Below are 23,184 nucleotides of genomic sequence, written 5' to 3' on the forward strand. Positions count from 1 at the left end.
AAAAATTAGTATTTATTAGAGAGAGAGAGAGACAGAGGGAGGGGAGAGAGAGAGAGAGAGAGAGAGAGAGAGTATGCATGCATGCGCAGGTGAGCTCCCATCTATTGGTTCACTCCCCAAATGCCCACAAGGGTTGGGCTACGCCGGGCCAAAGCAGGGAGCTAGAACACTATCCAGGTCTCCCACGTGGGTGGCAGGGGCCTAGGTACTTGAGCCATCACTGCTGCCTCATTAGGGTCTGGACTCACAGAAAGCTGGAATCAGTAGCTGTGCTGTACGTAGGACACAGGCATCTGAACTGCCAGGCTAAATGCCTGCCCCCAGTTCTTCCTTAATCTTATCCAGCAAGTTCTTGGTTGTAGACAGTTCATTTTTACAATGTATACCTGCTTCTTATTTTTCCATTTGTTGATCTTTTCCTCTATTTTTATTTAATATATCTATTACACTTATTTTAAAGTCTTAACTCCAAATGTGGAGCAGTTCTAAGACTGCTTCTACTGTCTACTTTTCCTCTCAATTACTGGCCACATTTTCCGTTTCTTCAGATGGCTCGTGCTTCTTAGGTATGCGTGACATTATTATAAAAGAACAGGATCCTAGAAACTGAAGCTGATATATCTCCCCCGCCCTCCTGTTCTTTTGAGGATTAGACAGACAGGATGAAAGGTGCATTACCTCCATTCACTGAGGGATTGGGCTTTAGTCAGGCTCACATATCTCAAATGCAGGCCTCCTGCCATGGCAGGTCTTGGTCTTCTAAGCAGAGACCGCATGAGCTTTCACTCTGCCTTTCCACCTGGTCTTCAGCCTTCTCTGCACACCCCTCCCCATCCTGCTGCCAATCAGCCAATGTCCCTGTAGGGAGAAAGTTGTACATTTGCAACTGTTCTAGATTCCGCCTGTTGCACCAACTTACATGACTAGCAATGGCTTCCCTGATTCATGCTTCCTCCAACAGAAGCCCTCTGCATAGACCCCGCCCACTATTCAACCCATGTTCAGACTTGGAAATTGTCTCCAGGGAAGAAAATAGCCTATGATCCCAGGTCACATGACAGGGGTTCTCTTCTCAGTGGACTTTCACTGTAGTTCATCTACATCTCACTACTTCCACACATCTCTGATCTCTTCAATGTATTTTGTAATTTGTCTTTCTTTCCTAGTTGTTGGATTGAGAGTGATGGCTGTTGCTATCTACTACATCCTACCTGAAAGTAGATTTTTTGCATAGTTTTTTTTTTTAAAATAAACTCTTCCAGTGTACAATAAAACACAGACAAACAAAGTCACACAGGGGTTGGCCTAGCAGTTGGGTCTCCAGTTAGGAAGCCCTGTCTCACAGTGGAGTGCATGGGTCCAGTTCCGGGCTGTAGCTCCTGACCCCAGCTTTCTGGTAATGCACACCCAGGGAGACAGCAGTGACGGCTCAAGTAACCGGGTTCTGGCCTCCTTTGTGGGAGATATGGATGGCATTCCCAGCTCTGAGCTTTGGCTCAGCTCAGCCCCGGCTGTTACAGATAAAAATTAAGAAAAACAAAAAGGCACTAAAAACAAATGCATAGTTTAAAATTGTTATAAGGTAAACTCACTTATAGCTACCACCTAAGTTGAGGAAGGAACTTTGCCACTCTGAAAGCCCTGCAAAATGTCCCTTTCTAGTCTCACTTTTTTTTTTTAAAGATTTTTATTTAAGACAGGCAGAGCTACAGACAGTGAGAGAGAGAGAGAGAAAGGTCTTCCTTCCGTTGGTTCACTCCCCAAGTGGCTGCAATGGCCGGAGCTACGCTGATCCGAAGCCAGGAGCCAGGTGTTCCTCCCCGTCTCCCATGTGAGTGCAGGGACCCAAACACTTGGGCCATCCTCTACTGCTTTCCCTGGCCATAGCAGAAAGCCAGACTGAAGAGGAGCAACCGGGACTAGAACAGGCATCCATATGGGATGCTGGTGCTGCAGGCGGAGGATTAACCTAATGCATTACGGTGCCGGCCTCACTTACTTTTTTATTTTAAGATTCATCTATTTTACTTGAAAGGCAGTTACAAAGATAGAGAGAGAGAGAGAGAGAGAGAGAGAGAATGAGAATGAGAATCTTCCATCCACTGGTTCACTTCGCAAATGGCTGCAACAGCTGAGAGAGATATCTTCCATCCTCTGTTCACTTCGCAAATGACTGCCAACAGCCAGGCTGGGCCAGATTGAAACCAGGAGCCTGGAACTCCTTCCAGGTCTCCAGCCCGGGTGCAGGGGTCTAAGCACCTGGGCATCCTCCATTCCTTTCCCAGGTGCATCAGCAGGGAGCCAGATCAGAAGCAGAGCAGCCAGGACTTGAACCTGTGCTCACATGAGAAGCTGGTGGCCCAAGCCCATGTGTCACAACTCTGGCTCCTGCCTTTCTAATCTTTAAAAAGTTATCTTTCCACCCAATACCTCATGTCAGCCTACTGATGATCTGCATACTTTATACACTGATCCATCCCTGATGAGAAATGCAAATTGTCAGGTTCTGCACTTCTCCCTTATGCACATAGCCTCCATTTCAAAAAAATAGCATTGGGCTAGTTGACACCAACTATCTTCCTCTGTTTCTCTAAGCACAAAATAAAAGAAGGCTATTCCGGAAAAAATACATAAGCAAGGAATCAAATCATACTTACAAGAATAAAAGACTTAACAAAGGAAGATCGTAAGGGAGGAAAAAGAAAAGAACTATAATAGAACTAGAAAACAAGAAGCAAAATGGCAGTAGTAAGACCTTACTTATAACTAATTACCTTAAATGTAAGTGGATTAAATTCTCCAGTGTAAACAACATAGAGTAGGGTCAGAATTATGTGGTAGTGGTTTAAGCTGTCACTGGTGACACTGCCATTTCACATCAGAGTGCTGGTTTAAGTCCTGGCTAGTCTACTTATGATCTAGCTTCCTGCTAATGTGCCTGGCAAGGCAGTAGAAGATGGCCCACGAACTTAGGCCCCTGCCACCTTTGTGAGAGACCATTATGCAGTTCCTGGTTAATGGCTTCAGCCTGTCTTAGATCTGGCTATCACAGTCATTTGGGGAGTGTGTTGGTAGATGGAAGATTTCTCTATCACTCTGCTTTTTCAAATCAATCAACCAATCTTTTTTTTTTTTTTAAAGTTATATAGTAATTGAATGGAGAGAAGCAAACCACACAACCAAATGCTGCTTACAAGACTTACTTCACCTCTAAGGATGCAAAAAATTGAAAGTGAAATGATGGAATAAGACAGTCCATGCAAATGGAACCCAAAAGAAAGCCAGAGTAGCCATTTTTATAACAGATAAAATAGATTTTAAATCAAAAGTACTAAAAAGAGATAAGAAAAGTCATTATATAATGACAAATGGTTCCATCTAGCAAGAGGAAATAACAGCTTTCTCTCTCTCTCTCTCTCTCTCTCTCTCTCTCTATATATATATATATATATAAAGAGAGAGCTGTTATTATATATTATATATTTATAATATATATAGTTATACCCAACATCAGAGCACCCAAATACATAAAGCAAATATTAACGAGTTAAAGGAAAATATATATTCTAATACAAGAATAGTAAGGAAATTTCACACCTCACTTTGAGAAATAGACAAATCATCCAAACAGAAAATTAGCAAAGAAACAGCGAAATTAAACTATACCCTAGATCAGCTGGATATCATAGACATCCACAGAACACTGCATACTACGACTACAGAATACACAGTGTTCTCAATAGGACATGGAACAGTCTTCAGAACAGATCATATGGTTGGTCAAAAAGCAAATCTCAAAAAATTTAAAAAGATTGAAATCATATTGAGTATCTTTTCCTTTTCAATTTATTTATATTTTACACTTAGAAGAGCAAAAAGAGAGACAGAACTCCAAATACCTAAAATGACCAGGGATGGGCTAGGCCAAAACTGGAAGCCAGGAAATCATGGTCTCCCATGTGGGTGGCAGAGACCTAAGCACTTGAGCCATCCACCTGCAGCTGCCCCAATTTCAAGATAGCAAGAAGTCAGAATCAGGAGCAGAGCTGGGACTCAGACCCTGGTACTGATATGTGATATGGTCATCTTCAGCAGTCTCAACTGCTAGGTCAGATGTCCAACTTGCAAATGTCTATCCTGATCTGAATGAAGTAAAACTAGTAGTCACTAACAAAAGAACTTTGGAAACTACATAAACACATGGAAACTAGTTACTGCTGAACAAACAATGGGTCAAGGAAGAAATTAAAGAGTCTTGAGGGGCTGGCGCTATGGCGCAGTGGGTTAAAGCCCTGGCCTGAGTGCCTGCATCCCATATGGGCGCCGGTTCTAGTTCCAGCTGCTGCTCTTCTGATCCAGCTCTCTGTTATGGCCTGGGATAGCAGTAGAGGATGGCCCAAGTGCTTGGGCCCTTGCACCCGTGTGGAGACCCGGAGGAAGCTCCTGGCTCCTAACTTTGGATCAGCGCAGCTCTGGCCGTTGTGGCCATCTGGGGAGTGAACCAGCGGATGGAAGATCTTTGTCTCTACCTTTCTCTGTAACTCTTTCAAATCAATAAAATAAATCTTTAAAAAAAGAGTCTTGAAACAAATGAAAATGGAAACGTAACATAACAAAATTGTGTAAAGCAAAAGAAGTACTAAGAAGGAATTTTATAGCAATCAATGCCAACATCAAAAAAGCAGAACAGGGATAGGCATCTGGCCTAGAGGGGGGAGATGAAGACATTAGCTAAAACATTCATCATCCCACATCAGAGTACCTGACTCCATTGCTAATGTGCACCCTGGGAAGCAGTGGTAATGGCTCAAGTAACTGGGTTCGTGCTACCCTCATGGGAGACCTTGACTGAGTTCCTGGTTCTTGGAACTTCTGCTCCTTGCAAGCTGGCATCCCATACTAGAGTGCTAGTTCAAGTCCCAGCTGCTCTGCTTCCAATCCACCTTCCTGATGATGCACCTTGGGAGGCAGTTAGATGATGGTCCAAGTACTTGGGCCATTGCTACCCATGGAGGAGACCAGGATGGATTCCTGGCTTCTAGCATCAGCCTAGCTAAGCCCTGGCTGTTGTGGCCATTTGGGGAATGAACCAGAGGATGGAAGGTCTCTCTGTCTCTGTCTTTCCAATAAATAAATAAATCTTTTAAAAAATCTTAAAGATAATATTTCTGCCAAGACACTGTGGCAAAAAGTGTCCTACATGAAGCACCTCTGTGGGTGAGATCCCCGTGGAAAGAAGTGGTCATCAAAGAAGGATGTACTTTTCCCTGAAGGGAGGAGAGAGCTTCTACTTTGCTTATGGCCTTGGCTAAATACTGAAGGAGTTTGTGGATTCCAAAGGTTTCTATAGCCTAGGAAGCTCATGTGAAGAGCCTCAGATGATCACTGATGTCAGACATAAGAGTGTTAACTGTTAAATTAACAGGAGTCACTGTGCACTAACTTCCCATGCAGGACCTCTGTCCTCAAAGAGTTGCATTATGAGAGTTAATAGTAAAACTTGTTCTCAAAGATTTACTTTGTTTTAATGTATTAAATGGAGGATATTTTTATGTCTCATAAGTTATAGTTATGTCTAAGTGCTTGCAAAAGATGTATCATTCTTGGGTTCCTCATTAAAGTTAATTAAGTTTCTAAAAAAGAAGAATGCTTAAAAAAAAGGAAGTGAAATTAACTTCAATATGCAATGATTTTGAACAGCCCTTGTCTCAGCTGTTGAGGAACAGTTTTTTTTTTCCCCCATACTATTTGTTGAACTCTTTACTTAGTATAGAGTTAATCTTCTGTGCATATAGTTGATCCAAAATAGATCTTATTTAAAAATAAAACTGGGAATAAGAGAGGGAGGAGGAAGAGGGGTGGGAGTGTGGGTGGGAAGGTGGATATGGTGGAAACAATCACTATGTTCCTAAAGTTTTATTTATGAAATGCATGAATTTTGTATTCCTTAAATAAAAGGTTTCTTTGGGGAAAAAAATCTAAAAATAAATTTAATCAAAGAAGTGAAAGATCGCTATAACAAAAACTATAAAACATTTATGAAAGAAATTGATGACATGAGAAATGGAAACACATTATGTGTTAATGAATTGGGAGAATAAATATTGTTAAAATGTCCATACTACCTAAAGCTATTTACAGATTCAATATGATCCCTAACAAAACACAAATGACATTTTTCTCAGAAGTAGACTATAAAGAATTTGTATGGAGACAAAAAAAGACCTGGAATAGCCAAAGCAACCTTAAGTAAAAAGAAAAATGTAGAAGCCTTATACCACCTGACTTTCTCTAATTCTCCTTTTCAAATAAATAAAATAAATCTTTAAAAAGATATCTTTTTAAAAGATATCTATCTTTTAAAAGATAGAGTTACAGAGAGAGGTAGAGACAGAGAGAGAGGTCTTCTATCTGCTGGTTCACTCCCCAGATGGCTGCAATGGCTGGAGCTGCACCGATCTGAAGGCAGGAGCCAGAATCCTCTTCTGGGTCTCCCACATGGAAGCAGGGGCCCAAGGACTTGGACCATCTTCTACTGCTTTCCCAGGCCATAGCAGAGAGCTGGATCAGAAGTGGAGCAGCCAGGATTAGTACTGGCCGGCACCCGTATGGGATGCCGGTGCTTCAGGCCAAGGGCTTTAACCTACTGTGCCACAGCGCCGGCCCCATAAATAAATCTTAAATTAAAAAAAGAAAATAAACAGTCTTTTCAATGAATGGTACTAGGAAAATGATATCCACATGAGGAAGAGTGACACCAGATCCCTGTCTCTTATTATGTACAAAAACAGACTCAAAGCAAATTAAAGACCTATACACAAGAACTGAAACCTTGAAACTATTAAAAAAGAAAATATGGTGGGGCCCGTGCTGTGGTAAAGCAGGTTAATGCCCTGTTCCTGAAGCACCAGCATCCCATATGGGTGCCAGTTCAAGATCCAGCTGCTCCACTTCTGATCCAGCTCTCTGCTGTGGCCTGGGAAAGCAGTAGATGATGGCCCAAGACCTTGGGCCCCTGCACCCACATGAGAGACCTGGAAGAAGCTCCTGGCTCCTGGCTTCAGATCAGCCCAGCTCTGGCCATTTCAGCCATTTGGGTAGTGAACCATGGGATGGAAGACCTCTCTCTCTCTCTGCCTCTCCTTCTCTGTGTAACTCTTTCAAATAAATGAATAAATCTTTTTTTTTTTAAGAAAATACAGGGGAAACACTTCAGAAAGTTGGGTTGGAAAGGACTCTTTTGGATCAGACCCCAGAAGCAAAATTGACCAATGGGACTTCATCCAACTGAAGAGCTTCTGTGCACCAAAGGAAACGATCAGCACAGTGAAGAGACAGAATGGAAGAAAACAGTTCCAAGTTATACTTCTGACAAAGGCTCAGTCTCCCGAATAATAAGGATCCAAACAAATTGCATAGAAAATCCCATTAAAAAATGGGAGTAAATCTAAACAGACCTTTCTCAAAGAAAGATGCACAAATGGCTATCAGGTACACGCAAAAAAAATGCTCAATATGGTTAATCATCAGGAAAATGCAATGATATTGCTTCACTTAGAGTGAGGTGGCCACCATAAAAAAAACGCAAGGATAACAAATACGGGTGAGGCTATTCCAAGTGATCAATTTCAGTTCACAATTGATCATAATGAAAGGACTAAGAGTCAAAGGGAGCACATAAACAAGTCTAGTACCTGCTAACACTAACCGATAGAATAAATAAAGGGGAGAGTGATCCAACATAGGAAGTGAGATACTCAGCAGACTCATAGAATGGCAGATGTCCTAAATAGCACTCTGGCCTCAGAATCAGCCCTAAAGGCATTCGGATCTGGCTGAAAAGCCCATGAGAGTATTTCAGGCATGGAAAGCCAAGACACTCTGGCAAGAAGATCTCTGTGAGTGAGATCCCAGTGGAAAGAACAGGTCTTCAAAGAGGGAGGTGCCTTTCTCTGAAGGGAGGAGAGAACCTCCACTTTGACTATGACCATGTCTAAACAAGATAAGAGTCGGAGAACTCAAGGGGCTTCCATAGCCTTGGAAACTCATGACTGGAGCATAGGGAGACTACTGATGCCATAGACAGGAGTGTCAATTGGTAAAGTCGACAACAGGAGTCACTGTGCACTTACTCCTCATGTAGGATCTCTGTCCTTAATGTGCTGTGTATTGAGATTTAATGCTATAACGAGTACTCAAACAATATATTTCACTTTGTGTTTCTATGGGGGTGCAAACTGTTGAAATCTTTACTTAATGTATACTAAACAGATCCTCTGTTAAAAAAAAATTATCAACTCCCAACTTGACTCTCACTGGGATTAAACATGACAATAGGTCTGATCTGATTTCATCATCATTTAAAAAAAATCATCTATTATTTTTACTTTATGTTTCGGTGTGGGAGCAAACTGTTGAAATCCTTACTTAATGTATACTAAGCTGATCTTCTGTATATTAAGATAATCGAAAATGAATCTTGATGTGAATGGAAGGGGAGAGGGAGTGGGAAAGGGGAGGGTAGTGGGTGGGAGGGACGGTATGTGGGGGAAGCCATTGTAATCCATAAATCATACTTTGGAAATTTATATTCATTAAATAAAAGTTAAAAAAAAAACAAATACTGGTGAGGATGTGGAGAAGAGGGAACCCTTATATGCTGTTGGTAGGAATGCAAATTAGTATAAATATTGTGGCAAACAGTATGCAGGCCCCTGAAAAAACTAAAAACAGAACTACCTACCGAATGATCTAGGAATTGTACTAGGTATATATCCAAGGGAAATGAAATCAAGCTGCTGAGGAGGCATCTGCACTCCCATGTTTAATGCTGTATTGTTCGCAAGAGCTAAGAAATGGAAACAACCTAAATGTTTAATATCAACTAATAAATGAAGAAAGTGTGGTACAAGTACACAAAGGAATACTGCTTTGCCATAAAAGGATGAAAGGTTGTCGTTTGCAACAACATAGATGGAACTAGAAGTCATTACATTAAACAAAATAAGCTAAGCACAGAAAGCCAAGGACTGCCTGATAACATGCACACATAAAGTCTTAAAAAGATGATGAGAGGGACCGGCGCTGCGGTGTAGTGGACAAAGCTGCTGCCCGCAGTGGCACATCCCATATGGGTGCCAGTTCTAGTCCTGGCTGCTCTTCTTCTGATCCAGTTCTCTGCTATGGTCAGGGAAAGCAGCAGAAGATGGACCAAGACCTTGGGCCCCTGCACCCACATGAGAGACCAGGATAAGGCTCCTGGCTCCTGGCTTCGGATCAGTGCAGCTCTGGCCATTGCAGCCATTTGGGGAGTGAACCAACGGAAGGAAGACCTTTTTCTCTGTCTCTCCCTCTCACTGTCCGTAACTCTCTCTCTCAAGTAAATAAAAATAAAATCTTGAAAAAAAAAAAGACCCAAATCCTTGGGCCTCTCCACCTGCATGGGAGACCCAGAAGAAGCTCCTGGCTCCTGGTTTCAGTTTGGCACAGCTCTGCATCAGCGCAGCTCCAGTCCAGCTGTTGTGGCCAACTGGGGAGTGAACCAGTGGATGGAAGACCTCTCTCTCTCTCTCTCTCTCTCTCTCTCTCTGCCTCTCCTTCTCTCTGAGTAACTCTGACTTTATACAGGAGGAATAAGTTCGAAGATATAATGTACAACACCATGACTGTAAGTGTATTGTATACTTGAAAAGTGTCGGAGTATATTTTTGGTGTCCTCATCACAAAAAAATGAAAAGCCTGTTAGTTAGCTTGATCCAGTCATCCTACGATGTGTGCCTACTGCAAAACATGCTGTTCACCATCAATAAGTATTTGCATTCGATTAAAAATCAATTTAAAAATGCTTAAATTTTTTTTTTTAATTTTTTGACAGGCAGAGTAGACAGTGAGAGAGAGAGACAGAGAAAAAGGTCTTCCTTTGCCGTTGGTTCACCCTCCAATGGCTGCCGTGGCCGGTGTGCTGTGGCCGGCGCACCGCGCTGATCTGATGGCAGGAGCCAGGTGCTTCTCCTGGTCTCCCATGGGGTGCAGGGCCCAATTATTTGGGCCATCCTCCACTGCACTCCCTGGCCACAGCAGAGAGCTGGCCTGGAAGAGGGGCAACGGGACAGAATCTGGCACCCTGACCAGGACTAGAACCTGGTGTGCGGGCGCTGCAAGGCAGAGGATTAGCCTAGTGAAACTGAAAACTTTTTCCAGAAAGCCTATGGTAAACTCACTGAATTGTGAATCCTCTAATGCTCTAAGACGGCTGTAACTGTTTCCTTAAAACTGTCCTAGGTGTCCTTAAAAAAACTGAAAAGTATTTAAAAAAAAATCACCTCTCAACAATGTTGAAGCAAGACACACCATCCTGCCCACCCATGGCATACAGAAAGCCTCCAAGTACTGCCACACCAACACTCATCCTGCAGGTGCTTGTAGGGGCCACATCACTGCTCCACTGGTTTGTTTTGGGGTCATACCTGTAAAGAACACATCAAGAGCAGAGTTGTTATTCCACAAATCAAATGATTGATATATGTTATCTCCCTTAAATAAGGGCAGATTAATAACTAAAATACATGGAAACCTATTTTGATCTTTGAAATTCATTTGTATATAACAAGCTGTATATGAATATATATTTTAAAAAATCAAAACAGCGGCCGGCGCCGCGGCTCAATAGGCTAATCCTCCACCTTGCGGCGCCGGCACACCGGGTTCTAGTCCTGGTCGGGGGGCCGGATTCTGTCCCGGTTGCCCCTCTTCCAGGCCAGCTCTCTGCTGTGGCCAGGGAGTGCAGTGGAGGATGGCCCAAGTACTTGGGCCCTGCACCCCATGGGAGACCAGGATAAGTACCTGGCTCCTGCCATTGGATCAGCGTGGTGCGCTGGCCACAGTGCGCTAGCCGCGGCAGCCATTGGAGGGTGAACCAACGGCAAAGGAAGACCTTTCTCTCTGTCTCTCTCTCTCACTATCCACTCTGTCTGTCAAAAAATAAAAAATAAAAACAGTATCAACAAAACTAATTTTCCCTTTGAGTTCCACTTGAACTCTGGTCTCTTCCCATTATGATTGGCATATACGCTTTAATACTTTTCAGTAAAATGTTTTCAAATAAGTATACATGTATCCATATGCATATTCATCTGTGAACTTGTTTGTTTACATAAATATGTCCACATTAGGCACTGTTTTTCTCTTCAAGATATTTGAGATCTATTTATAGAAATACAGCACAAGAGATTCCTTTTGAACTATTTTAAAACACTGTATATGCCACGTCACTTACTCATATTCCTATCCATATATCCTTTGACTATTTCCAATATTTTGCTATTAAAAACAGTGATTATTCTTGTATCTTTCTGCCTGTGCAAATGGATAAAGACTAGAAAATGGATAAAGACTAGAATCGTTGGGGCAAAGAATATATTCATTTTTACTTTTATTTTTTAAGATTTAATTTATTTATTTGAGAAGATGAGTTACAGGGAGAGGGAGAGACACAGAGAAAGGGCTGCCATCCATTGGTTCACTTCAAAAATGGCCACAACAGTGGGATGGCTGGAGCCTGCAGCTTCTTCTAGGCCTCGGATGTATGTGCAGGGGCCCAAGGGCTTTCCCAGGAAGAGAGCTGGATTGAAGTGGAGCAGCTGGGACTCGAACTGGTGCCCATGTGGGATGCTGGCACTGTAGGTGATGGCTTTACCCACTATGCCACAGTGCTGGCTCCCAAAATCTATATTTTGATATCTACAGGCTTCAATGTAACTGAGATATAGATATTTAATTATTTTGCTTATATTTGTTTACTTATTTATTTTAAAAAATATCTTAGTTTTATTTCATGATTCTAGAATTGACAATACTTTATTTTATAAAATACAGTTAGCATTCCCTTGGTATATTTAAGTGCACTCCCCCAACCACTCCCCTTTAATGGAACTGATTCCTCGGTGTTTTTCCAGCCACACTGGGAACTGAGTTGCTGCATGGTTTCAGAGGCGTGTTGTGGAAATACCAAGGATCACCTTAAATCAACATCGTGGAAAGGAAAAGGGTGCATGAGAGCAAGAAGCTTTTAAAACATCAGTTACCGTAACGTTTCCATTGTGCCCTGTGTGATAGATATTATGGGTAAAGGCAGCTCAACAAACAATTATAGTACAATGGATTAGGAACAAGCTTGTTAAAGATACATAAAGAATAAAGGCGTGAGAAACTAATTTATTTGCATGACCATCAGAGAATTTTATGTAATGATTAACATTTGATTCTTGAAGGATATGTAAGTCTTAAAAGGGCAAATATTCCAGGGAAGAAAGAGAAGCAAGCATACACATAGGGAAACAGACATAAAAGACGATGGTGTATTGGGGCTGGCACTGTGGCGCAGCAGGTAAAGCCGCCGCCTGCAGTGCCGGCTTCCCATTTGAGCACTGGTTCAAGTCCCGGCTGCTCCGCTTCTGATCCAGCTCTCTGCTATGGCCTGGGAAAGCAGTGGAGGATGGCCCAAGTCCTTGGGCCCCGTATCCATGTGGGAGACCAGTAAGAAGCACCTGGCTCCCGGCTTCCGATCAGCGCAACTCCGGCTGTTGCAGCCGTATGGGGAGTGAACCGGCGGTATCCTCTCTGCCTCTCCTCTTTCTATGTAATTCTCACTTTCAAATAAATAAATCAAATCTTAAAAAAAAAAGACAGTTGTGCCAGGAACTGTGAGCAATTTGTTGGGTCCGTAGTTGCATGTTTAGGGAATGGTGGAATCCAATGCAAAGTGGAAAAACAGGTGGAGAACAGATCATAGAGGACTTGTACATCATGCTACAAGGATTAGGCTGCCAACCAGTGCCACAGACTCAAGTCACATCTGTTTCCTAATTAGTATCTCAAATGACACTGCACGTACAATAGAGAAAACATTTCAAGCTCTCTTTACTCACCTTTCAACACTATTGAGATAAGAGGATCCATCATGGCCTCCCACTGCATATAACAGGTCATCAAGGACACTGACCCCAACTCCACATCGCCTTTTGCTCATTGAAACTACCATGCGCCATTCATTTGTCTGTGGATCGTATCTTTCAACACTGGAAATGGCATCTCCACTGCACCAACCACCGACTGAGGAAGAAACACAAATGATCAAGAGGATGTGCCCTAAGGCAAACAGTGTATCAGTCCCTGCTAACCTCACTGTGGATTAATGTGTGACTAAGCAAATGTCTCTAGAAGTAGGTCCAAATACAGTCATAACTTTCATTTGTCCCACTGGGATTGCTATAACCTTAATTAATTTTCCAAATAAATTAGTATCATGTCCACTTGACAAAAGAGGACAATGACACCTATTCAAATAGAATTGTAAGGTAATATCCTGTATAATGGATAAAACACTGAATTTAGTTAGAAAATTAAGGTTTGACTATTGCTTCTACCAGTTCTGCAATGTTGGGGAAATCCTGAGCCACTGTTTCCTCATTTGTAAAATAGGGAATCAAAATTAAAAAGTGGAAAAATACTAACAGTGTATAAAAAGGATGATACAACATGACCAAGCAGGTTTTATCTGAGTAGACAAGAGAGTTCAAATTTTAAAAATCATATCACCAGGCTAAAAAAGAAAACTCAGAATTGTTTTTTTTTAAAGATATATTTATTTATTTGAAAGTCAGATTTACACAGAGAGAGGAGAGCCAGAGAGAGAGAGAGGTCTTCCATCCTATGGTTCACTCCCCAGATGGCTGCAACAGCCAGAGCTGCACCGATCCAAAGCCAGAAGCCAGGAGCTTATCCGGGTCTCTCACATGGGTGCAGGGGCCCAAGGACTTGGGCCATCCTCCACTGCTATCCCAGGCCATAGCAGAGAGCTGGATCAGAAGTGGAGCAGCCGGGTCTCAAACCTGCACCTATATGGGATGGCTGCACTTCAGGCCAGGGTGTTAACCCACTGGGCCATAGCGCTGGCCCTGAAAACTCAGAATTGTATCAATAGATGCAGGAAAAGCATCTGACAAATTCAATACACATTTCTCATAAAAACTCTCAGAAAACTAGGAACTTCTGCTTAATAAAGAATAGTTACAAAATGCCTTCAGCTAGCATTATACTTAATGGTAAGAGTTAAAGCTTTCTAAGATCAAGAACAAGGTAAGAATGTTCCCTCTCATTATTGATTTCCAGCATCATACTGGAAGTCCTAGCTAATGCTGTAAAACAAGAAAAGGAAATAAAAGTCATACTATTTAAGAAGAAACTGTTGGGGCCACGCTGTGACATAGCAGGTAAAGCTGCTGCCTGAAGTGCCAGCATCCCTTTGGGTGCTGGATCAAGTCCTGGCTGCTTCACTTTCGATCCAGCTCTCTGCTGTGGCCTGGGAAAGCAGTGAAGATGGCCCAACTCCTTGGGCCCCTGCACCCATGTGGGAGACCCGAATAAGGCTTCTGGCTCCTGGCTACTGATTGGCGAAGCTTCAGTCATTGCGGCTAACTGGGGAGTGAACTAGCAGATGGAAGACCTCTCTCTCTCTCTCTCTCTGCCTCTCCTTCTCTCTCTGTGTAACTCTGACTTTCAAATAAATAAGTAAAATAAATAAATACAGAGAAGAAACTGTTCTTGTTCACAGGTGACATAATTGTCTATGCAGAAAACCTGAAAGAATCAACAAAAATACCCTTCTGGACCTACCAAGCAATTATACCAAGATTGCAGGATGCCAAGTTAATATGCAAAAAATCAATCTTTTTCCTATGTATCAGCAATGAAAAAGTAGAATTTAAAATTAAAAGCAAAATACTACTGGGCTGGGGTGTTTAGTTTAATGGTTAAGAAGCCAGTTGGAGGACCGGTGCTATGGCATAGTGGATAAAGTTACCGCTTGCAGTGCCGGCTTCCCATATGGGCGGTAGTAGTTCAAGTCCCAGCTGCTCCACGTCCCATCCAGCTCTCTGCTATGGCCTGAGAAAGTAGTAGAAGACAGCCCAAATCCTTGGGCCCCTGCACCTACGTGGGAGATCTGGAAGAAGCTCCTGGTTCCTGGCTTTGGATTGGCACACCTCCAGCCATTGTGGCCATCTGGGGAGTGAACCAGTGGATGGAAGACCTCTCTATCTCTCTCTTTCTGCCTCTGCCTCTCTGTAACAACTTTGCCTTTCAAAGAAATAAACAAATCTTAAAAAAAAGAAGCCAGTTAGGGCTCCTATGCCCATGTTTGGAATACCAGGGGTTGATATCTGGCTCCCTCTCCTGACTTGGGCTTCCTGCTCATGTGGACCCTTGGAGGCAGCTATAGGAACCTACCAAGATACCTTTCAGTAGGTGAATGGATAAACTATGGTACATCCAGACAACGGATAATGCTGTAATAACAAATGAGCTATCAAACCATGAGAAGACATGGATGAAACTTAAAAAAAGAAGCCAGTCTGAAAAGTTACTGTGACATTGTGAAATATGTATTTGGTCTTCACCTCCACTTCCCTACCTGTAACTCTTAAAATCACTGGAATCTCTAAAGTGATAATTATGTTTTTGGATGGCAATGAGTTGACCTTTGGCTGGCAGCCTCTTGGTAGCTTCAGGATAGGGGCAAGGACCAAGGTGTGCTTAGAGTGCTGGGACTTTTAGTCCTATCCACCATCCTAAGAGGAAGGGGAAGGAACTGAAGTTTAAGTTGATCACTAATGACTTAAGATTTAATCAGTTATGCACATTATACTGAAAACTTCAAAAAAACCTGAAAGCATGAAGTTCAGGAAGCTTCTAGATAATCTGAGCACATGAAGGTTCCTGAAGGGTGGTGGACCTGGACAGGGCTTGTAAGATCTGTGGATCTCTGCATCTGATCCTTTCAATGTCTTATTTTTAAAGGTTTTATTTATTTATTTGAGAGGTAGAGTTACAATGAGAGGGAGACAGAGACAGAGAGACAGAGAGATAAAGACAGAGACAGAGACAGAGAGAGAGAGGTGTCTATCATCTGCTGGCTCATTCCGCAAATGGCCACAATGGCCAGAACTCCAAATCCAGGAGCCAGGAACCAGACTCTTCCTCTGGGTCTCCCACGTGGGTGCAGGGGCCCAAGGACCTGGGCCATCTTCTACTGCTCTCCCAGACCACAGCAGAGAGCTGGACTGGAAGAGGAACAGCCGAGACTAGAACCAGCACCCATATGGGATGCTGGTGCCACAGGCAGGGGATCAACCCACTGCGCCACAGTGCCAGCCCCTTCTTAATGTCTTTTATAGAAAACCACTAAGTGTAGGAATTTTGCTGACTTCACAAACCACTTGAGCAAATTAAAACCAAACAGGCAGCTGTAGGAACCGTGATTTGTAGTCTATTGGTCGGAAGCACAGGTAAAACAAACCGGGGCTTGTAAATGGCATCTAAAAGGGAGGGAAACCTTGGGGACTGAGCCCTCGACACATGGGATTTGACACTATCTCAGGCAGATAGTGCTGGAACTGAACTGGGGAAGAGGATGCCCAATTGATGTCCACTGCAAAACTGATTGCTTGCTTACTGGTGGAGAGAAATCCTTACACCTTTTGAGGTCATAGAATTCTTCTATGTTGACTGTTGTGATCTGAGAGCAGAGGGAAACATGGTTTGTTTTTCTGACTCAGTTACATGGTTCCAACTATATTACATTCTGGATAAGGCAAAACAAAGGAGACAGCAAAAAGAGTAAATGGGGACTGGTTCGTGTCTGGGCTGTTCTACTTCCGATCCAGCTCCCTGCCAATGTGCCTGGGAAAGCGGTAGGAGATGTTTCATGTGCTTGGGCCCCTGTACCCATGCAGGAGACCTGGAGGAACCTCCTGGCTCGGCTTCCATCTGGCCCAGCCACCTGGGGAGTGAACCAGCTGATGGAAGACTTCTCTCTTTTTGCCTCTGCCTCTCTCTCTCTTTACAATTCTGCCTTCCAAATCAATAAATAAATCTTAAAAAAAAAGTTCAAGGAAAATACATTTTATAACTAGGCATGGGCTTAACTGTTTTGCTCCAGAATAATTTTATCTCTTAATTCTATTTTCCATGAACTTTTTGAAATCCTCTTGTAAGTATCTAAAATGAGTTTTTAAAAGACTTGTATATAGTACTAGATAAATGTAATGTGCTATCAAAAGCCAAAAAACAACAACTCAGAATCTTCTTTTTCTTTTATTATATTAGAGAGACAGTTTTTGGCTGATCAACTCATGGTCTCTTAATATGTACCGTTGTGACTAGAACAGTACAAAACTTCTAAAATCACAAAATATTTTGCTTTCTGTTTAGTCTATAGTCTGCACAGGAGTATAAGAAAATAATTTAACCACCATTCTATGTTTCTATGGTATTTTGTTACGGCAGACTGAGAAAAGTAACAGTATGAATAGGAAACAAACCAACCAACCAAAAACTAAAAAAAAAAAAAAAAAAAAAAAAAAAAAAAAAAAAAAAACCTCTTAAACATTAAGTTCTATAAAGCTTTCCTGAGTGATTCCTGAAAAAAGTATGATTATGGCACATAACTGAATTGGTTAATCTGGTTAATCTTTCAAATATTTTTCATTTAAGAAATGAGGTTCTAAGAGTACTGCAAACCTTAAAACATTTGTTTTAACTTCTGGTTCCTAAGGGTGTCCCAAGCAACTTTCTGAGCCCAACTGAAAATGGAAAATGCTCCCAATCTTTTCTTCTAGATGGAGTTGAAAGTTTACTTTGTTAATTTGATAATCTCAATATGCTATATAAATTTTATTTTAGGATGGTTTCTTTTAAAGCAGAATAGTCAACTAATACTAAATCACAGCAAGTTTTATGGATATTAATTTGTTTAAATTTGAATTCTGTAATTGGATAAATGCCACAGGTTTCAGTATCCTAAATCTGAAATACAACTTGGCTAGAAATGTGAGGATTTATAGCACTTGAGACCAATAGCCTAAAACACATATTACCATTTTTGTCACTGGCTTATTTCACTAAGCATAATGGACTCTAGTTGCATCTAGTTTGTTGTAAATGATGGGGTTACATTCTTTTTTTATGACTGAGTAGTATTCCATTGTGTATATATCCCATATTTTATTTAATACTATTTCTTTTTCTTAAAGATTTATTTATTTATGGCCGGTGCTGCGGCTCACTAGGCTAATCCTCTGCCTTGCGGTGCTGGTACACCAGGTTCTAGTCCCAGTCAGGGTGCCAGATTCTTTCCTGGTTGCCCCTCTTCCATGCCAGCTCTCTGCTGTGGCCCAGGAAGGCAGTGGAGGATGGCCCAAGTGCTTGGGCCCTGCACCCCATGGGAGACCAGGAGAAGCACCTGGCTCCTGCCTTTGGATCAGCATGGTGTGCCGGCTGCAGTGCACCAGCCGTGGCGGCCATTGGAGGGTGAACCAATGGCAAAAGGAAGACCTTTCTCTATCTCTATCACTGTCCACTTTGCCTGTCAAAAAAAAAATATTTATTTATTTGAAAGGCAGAATTACAAAGAGGCAGAGGCAGAGAGAGAGAGAAGTCTTCCATCCACTGCTTCATTCCCTAGATGGCCACAATTGCTGGAGCTGTGCCAATGAGATTCTTCCATGTCTCCAACATGGGTGTAGGGGCCCAAGGACTTGGGCCATTTTCCGCTGCTTTCCCAGGTCATTGCAGAGAGCTGGATTGGAAGTGGAGCACCTGGGACTCAAACCAGCACCCATATGGATACCAACACTGAAGGTGGCGTGCTGTGCCACAGCACTGCCACCTCATAATATTTCTAATTCTTTAGTTTTGTCTTTGACATTATTTGTTTTATCTATATATAACTATTATCCTTTTTCAATATGAGGTCATCATTTACATCAAAACTGTAAGTTGTCCCTGCAATCTTCATTTACACAAATCTTAGAGCCATCTTAGGTCCCACCAGTTATTCGCCTTTTCTTGATGACAATTTTTGAAAATCTTTTCTCAATTATTGGGTTAACTTTGAATTTTCTTGTTATTTTTAAAATACCCAATCGAGTAGTTCCATGTACCATCATCTTTCATTTATGATTATTCTCATGGACATGGGAATTTTTTACCATCACTTTATTTTCCCATTTTATTTATTTATTTTTTTTTTGACAGGCAGAGTGGACAGTGAGAGAGAGAGACAGAGAGAAAGGTCTTCCTTTTGCCGTTGGTTCACCCTCCAATGGCCGCCGCGGCCGGCGCGCTGCGGCCGGCGCACCGCGCTGATCCGATGGCAGGAGCCAGGAGCCAGGTGCTTTTCCTGGTCTCCCATGGGGTGCAGGGCCCAAGCACCTGGGCCATCCTCCACTGCACTCCCGGGCCACAGCAGAGGGCTGGCCTGGAAGAGGGGCAACCGGGACAGAATCCGGCGCCCCGACCGGGACTAGAACCCGGTGTGCCGGCGCCGCTAGGCGGAGGATTAGCCTAGTGAGCCGCGGCGCCGGCCCTATTTTCCCATTTTAAATATAATTTTGATTTATTTTTAGCAACTGCCTTTACAATTGTTTGTCTTTCTATTATTAATCTTACCAGATTAGTCATTTCTTCACAAAGTAATGATTCTTAAGAGTTCTGTTTTCTTTATTTTTAATTTAATAAATGTGAATTTACAAAGTGCAACTTTTGTATTGTTGTGGCTTCCCCCGCCAACCTCCCTCCCTCCCGTGGCCCTCCCCTCTCCCACTCCCTCTCCCATCCCACCCTTCATCAAGTTTCATTTTCAATTACCTTCATATACAGAAGATCAACTTAGTATATGCTAAGCAAGGATTTCAATAGGCTGCACTCACACAACCGCACAAGGTATAGGGTATTGTTCGACTAGTAGTGTTGTCTTTAAGTTCCATAGTAAAACACATTAAGGACAGAGATCCTATGTGGGGAGCTGTGGGGAGCAACTCGGACTAGACTAAGTTACTGGAATTAAGACTTATTCTATGCATCTGCTCTCCCACAATATGGCCCTGGGAGAGGAGTAAAAATAGCTTCTACACAGCTGCCTCCAGTTCAACCAATAAGCAGCAGGACCTGCTCCTGATTGGAGGAGAGCAGCGTACTCGGCGTGTGGGTAGCAGAGTTGGGATTGGTGGAAGAGGACTATAAAGGAGGAGAGAGACAACATGCACCAGGAACATCTAAGGGGAACATCTATCTGAAGGAACACCTGTGCAGCCCCCGAGAGAGCCGGCCGGCGGTGTGCCACTCCCCCGCAGAAGTGGGGAAAGTAGCTAGGGGGAACCGCCCTTCCACGGAGGTGGAAGGGACGGTAGCCAACCCGGGAAGAACCAGCAGCAAACCTGGGGAGGGCCGAGCAGACAAAAGAACAGCACAGGGTCCTGTGTCGTTTCCCCCACGAAGACAGGGAGCGACAGGGAGCATGTACCCAGGGACTCCTGTTCTTGATTTAACAATTGGCACTCTTATTTATGATGTCAGCAATCACCCGAGGCTCTTGCCATGAGCTATCTAGGCTATGGAAGCCCCTTGAGTTCACCAACTCTGAACTTGTTTAGTCAAGGCCATATCACAGTGGAGGTTCCTTCCTCCCTTCAGAGAAAGGTGCCTCCCTCCTTGATGGCCTGTTCCTTCTGCTGGGGTCTTGTTCATCAGGATCTTTCCTTTAGGTTGTTTTTGCCACCGTGTCATGGCTTTCCATGCCTGTGAGGCTCTCATGGGCCTTTTAGCCAGATCCAAATGTCCCAAGGGTTGATTCTGAGGCAGGAGTGCTGTTTGGGGTATTTGCCATTCTATAAGTCTGCTGTGTTTCCTGCTTCCCCCACAGGATCATTCTCTCCCTTTTAATTCTATCCTTCATTATTTGCCTACACTGGTCTTATTTGTGAAATCTCTTCAAAACTTACCCTATCTTTTTGATCAGTTATGTACTTATATTTATCACTTTACCAAGTGAGCTGGCATTGGTACATGCCTCCTTGATAAGATTGAGTTGAAATCCCCTGGCACATTTCTAGCTCTACCATTGGAGGGAAGTCCGAATGAGCATGTGCTGACCTATATATCTCCTCCCTCTCTTATTCTCACTCCTATATTTAACAGAGATCACTTTTCTATTAATTTTAAATGTGTAAGAATGATTGTGTATTGATTACAAAGTGCAACCAGTGGTATTAAGTAGAACAAAGCAACAACAACAACAAATACTGAAAGGAATAAAATAGTAAGTTGTTCCTCAACAGTCTAGACAAGGGCTGATCATGTCACTGTCTCTCATAGTGTCCATTTCACTTCAATGGGTTTCCTTTTAGATGCTCATTTAGTTGCCATCGATCAGGTAGAACATATGATATTTGTCCCTTTGGGACTGGCTTATTTCACTCAACATATTTTCCAGATTCCTCCATTTTGTTGTAAATGACCAGATTTCATTGATTTTTACTGCTGTATAGTGTTCCATAGAGTACATATCCCATAATTTCTTTATCCAGTCTTCTGTTGATGGGCATTTAGGTGGATTCCATGTCTTTGCTATTGTGAATTGAGCTGCAACAAATATTGAGGTGCAAGTGGCTCTTTTTTTCTCCCCTTTAATTCCATTTGGATAAATTCCAAGGAATGGGATGGCTTGGTCCTGTGGTAGGGCTATATTCAGGTTTCTGAGGACTCTCCAAACTGTCTTCCATAGTGGCTTTACCAGTTTGCATTCCCACCAACAGTGGATTAGTGTCCCTTTTTCCCCACATCCTCACCAGCATCTGTCGTTGGTTGATTTCTATATGTAAGGCAATCTAACCAGGGTGAGTGTCGCTCCCCCTCTTCGTGGAGGAGCAACACTAAGCCCTGCCTAGGCTTCATATCCGAGTCACGGCACCATTATGTCGCTCCCCCTCTTCGCGGAGGAACGACACAGGACCCTGCCTAGGCTTCATATCCGAGTCACGGCCCCATTATGTCGCTCCCCGTCTTCATGGAGGAGCAACACAGGACCCTGCGCTGTTCTTTCGTCTGCTCGGCCCTCCCCGGGTTTGCTGCTGGTTCTTCCCGGGTTGGCTACTATCCCTTCCATCTCCGTGGAAGGGCAGTTCCCCCTGGCCACATTCCCCACTTCCGCAGGGGAGCGGCACACCGCCGGCCGGCTCTCTCGGGGGCTGCACGGGTTCCCTTAGATGTTCCCCATAGATGTTCCTGGTGCATGCCGTCTCTCTCCTCCTTTATAGTCCTCCTCCGCCAATCCTAACTCGGCTGCCCACACGCCGAGTACGCTGCTCTCCAATCAGGAGCAAGTCCTACAGTTTATTGGTTGAACTGGAGGCAGCTGGGTAGAAGCTGTTTTCTCCTCTCCCAGCGCCATATTGTAGGAGAGCAGATGCATAGAATAAGTCTTAATTCCAGTAACTTAGTCTAGTCCGAGCTGCTCCCCACAGAGGAGAGCAGATGCATAGAATAAGTCTTAATTCCAGTAACTTAGTCTAGTCCGAGCTGCTCCCCACAGAGGAGAGCAGATGCATAGAATAAGTCTTAATTCCAGTAACTTAGTCTAGTCCGAGCTGCTCCCCACAGGTGAGGAGAAACCTCATTGTGGTTTTGATCTGCATGTCCCTGATGGCTAGGGAACCTGAGCATTTTTTCATGTGTGTTGGCCATTTGTATTTCCTCTTTTGAAAAATGTCTGTTAAGGTCCTTGGCCCATCTTTTCATTGGGTTGTTTGTTTTGTTTCTGTGGTGTTTCTTGTTCATTTTATAGATTCTAGTTGTTAATCCTTTATGTGTTGTGTAGTTTGTGAATAACATCTCCCATTCTATTGGTTGCCTCTTCACTTTACTGACTGTTTCCTTTGCTGTAACGAAACTTTCAATTTGAGGTAATCCCATTTGTTTATCTTTGATTACCTATGCCTCTGAGGTCTTCTCCAGGACTTCTTCACCTGTTCCAATGTCTTGAAGGGTTTCCCCTATGCTCTCAATTAGTTTCATGGTGTCGTGGCGTATCTCTAGTTCTTTGATCCATGTTGAGTGGATTTTTGTATAAGGTGTAAGGTAGGAGTCTTGCTTCATACTTCAACATGTGGACATCCAGTTTTCCCAGCACCATTTGTTGAAGAGGCTGCCCTTGTTCCAGGGGTTGGTTTTAGGTCCTTTGTTGAATATGAGTTGGTTATAGAAGTTTGGATTGAGTGAATCCTGTAGGTCTCTGACTGTATTTTTTAATTTTTTATTTTCTTCTTCCTGCGTTTGAACTGACTGTATTAT

The sequence above is a fragment of the Oryctolagus cuniculus genome, chromosome 2 (assembly GCF_051225735.1).
Source record: "Oryctolagus cuniculus isolate XC-2025 breed Fujian yellow rabbit chromosome 2, ASM5122573v1, whole genome shotgun sequence".
Classification (NCBI taxonomy): Eukaryota; Metazoa; Chordata; class Mammalia; order Lagomorpha; family Leporidae; genus Oryctolagus; species Oryctolagus cuniculus.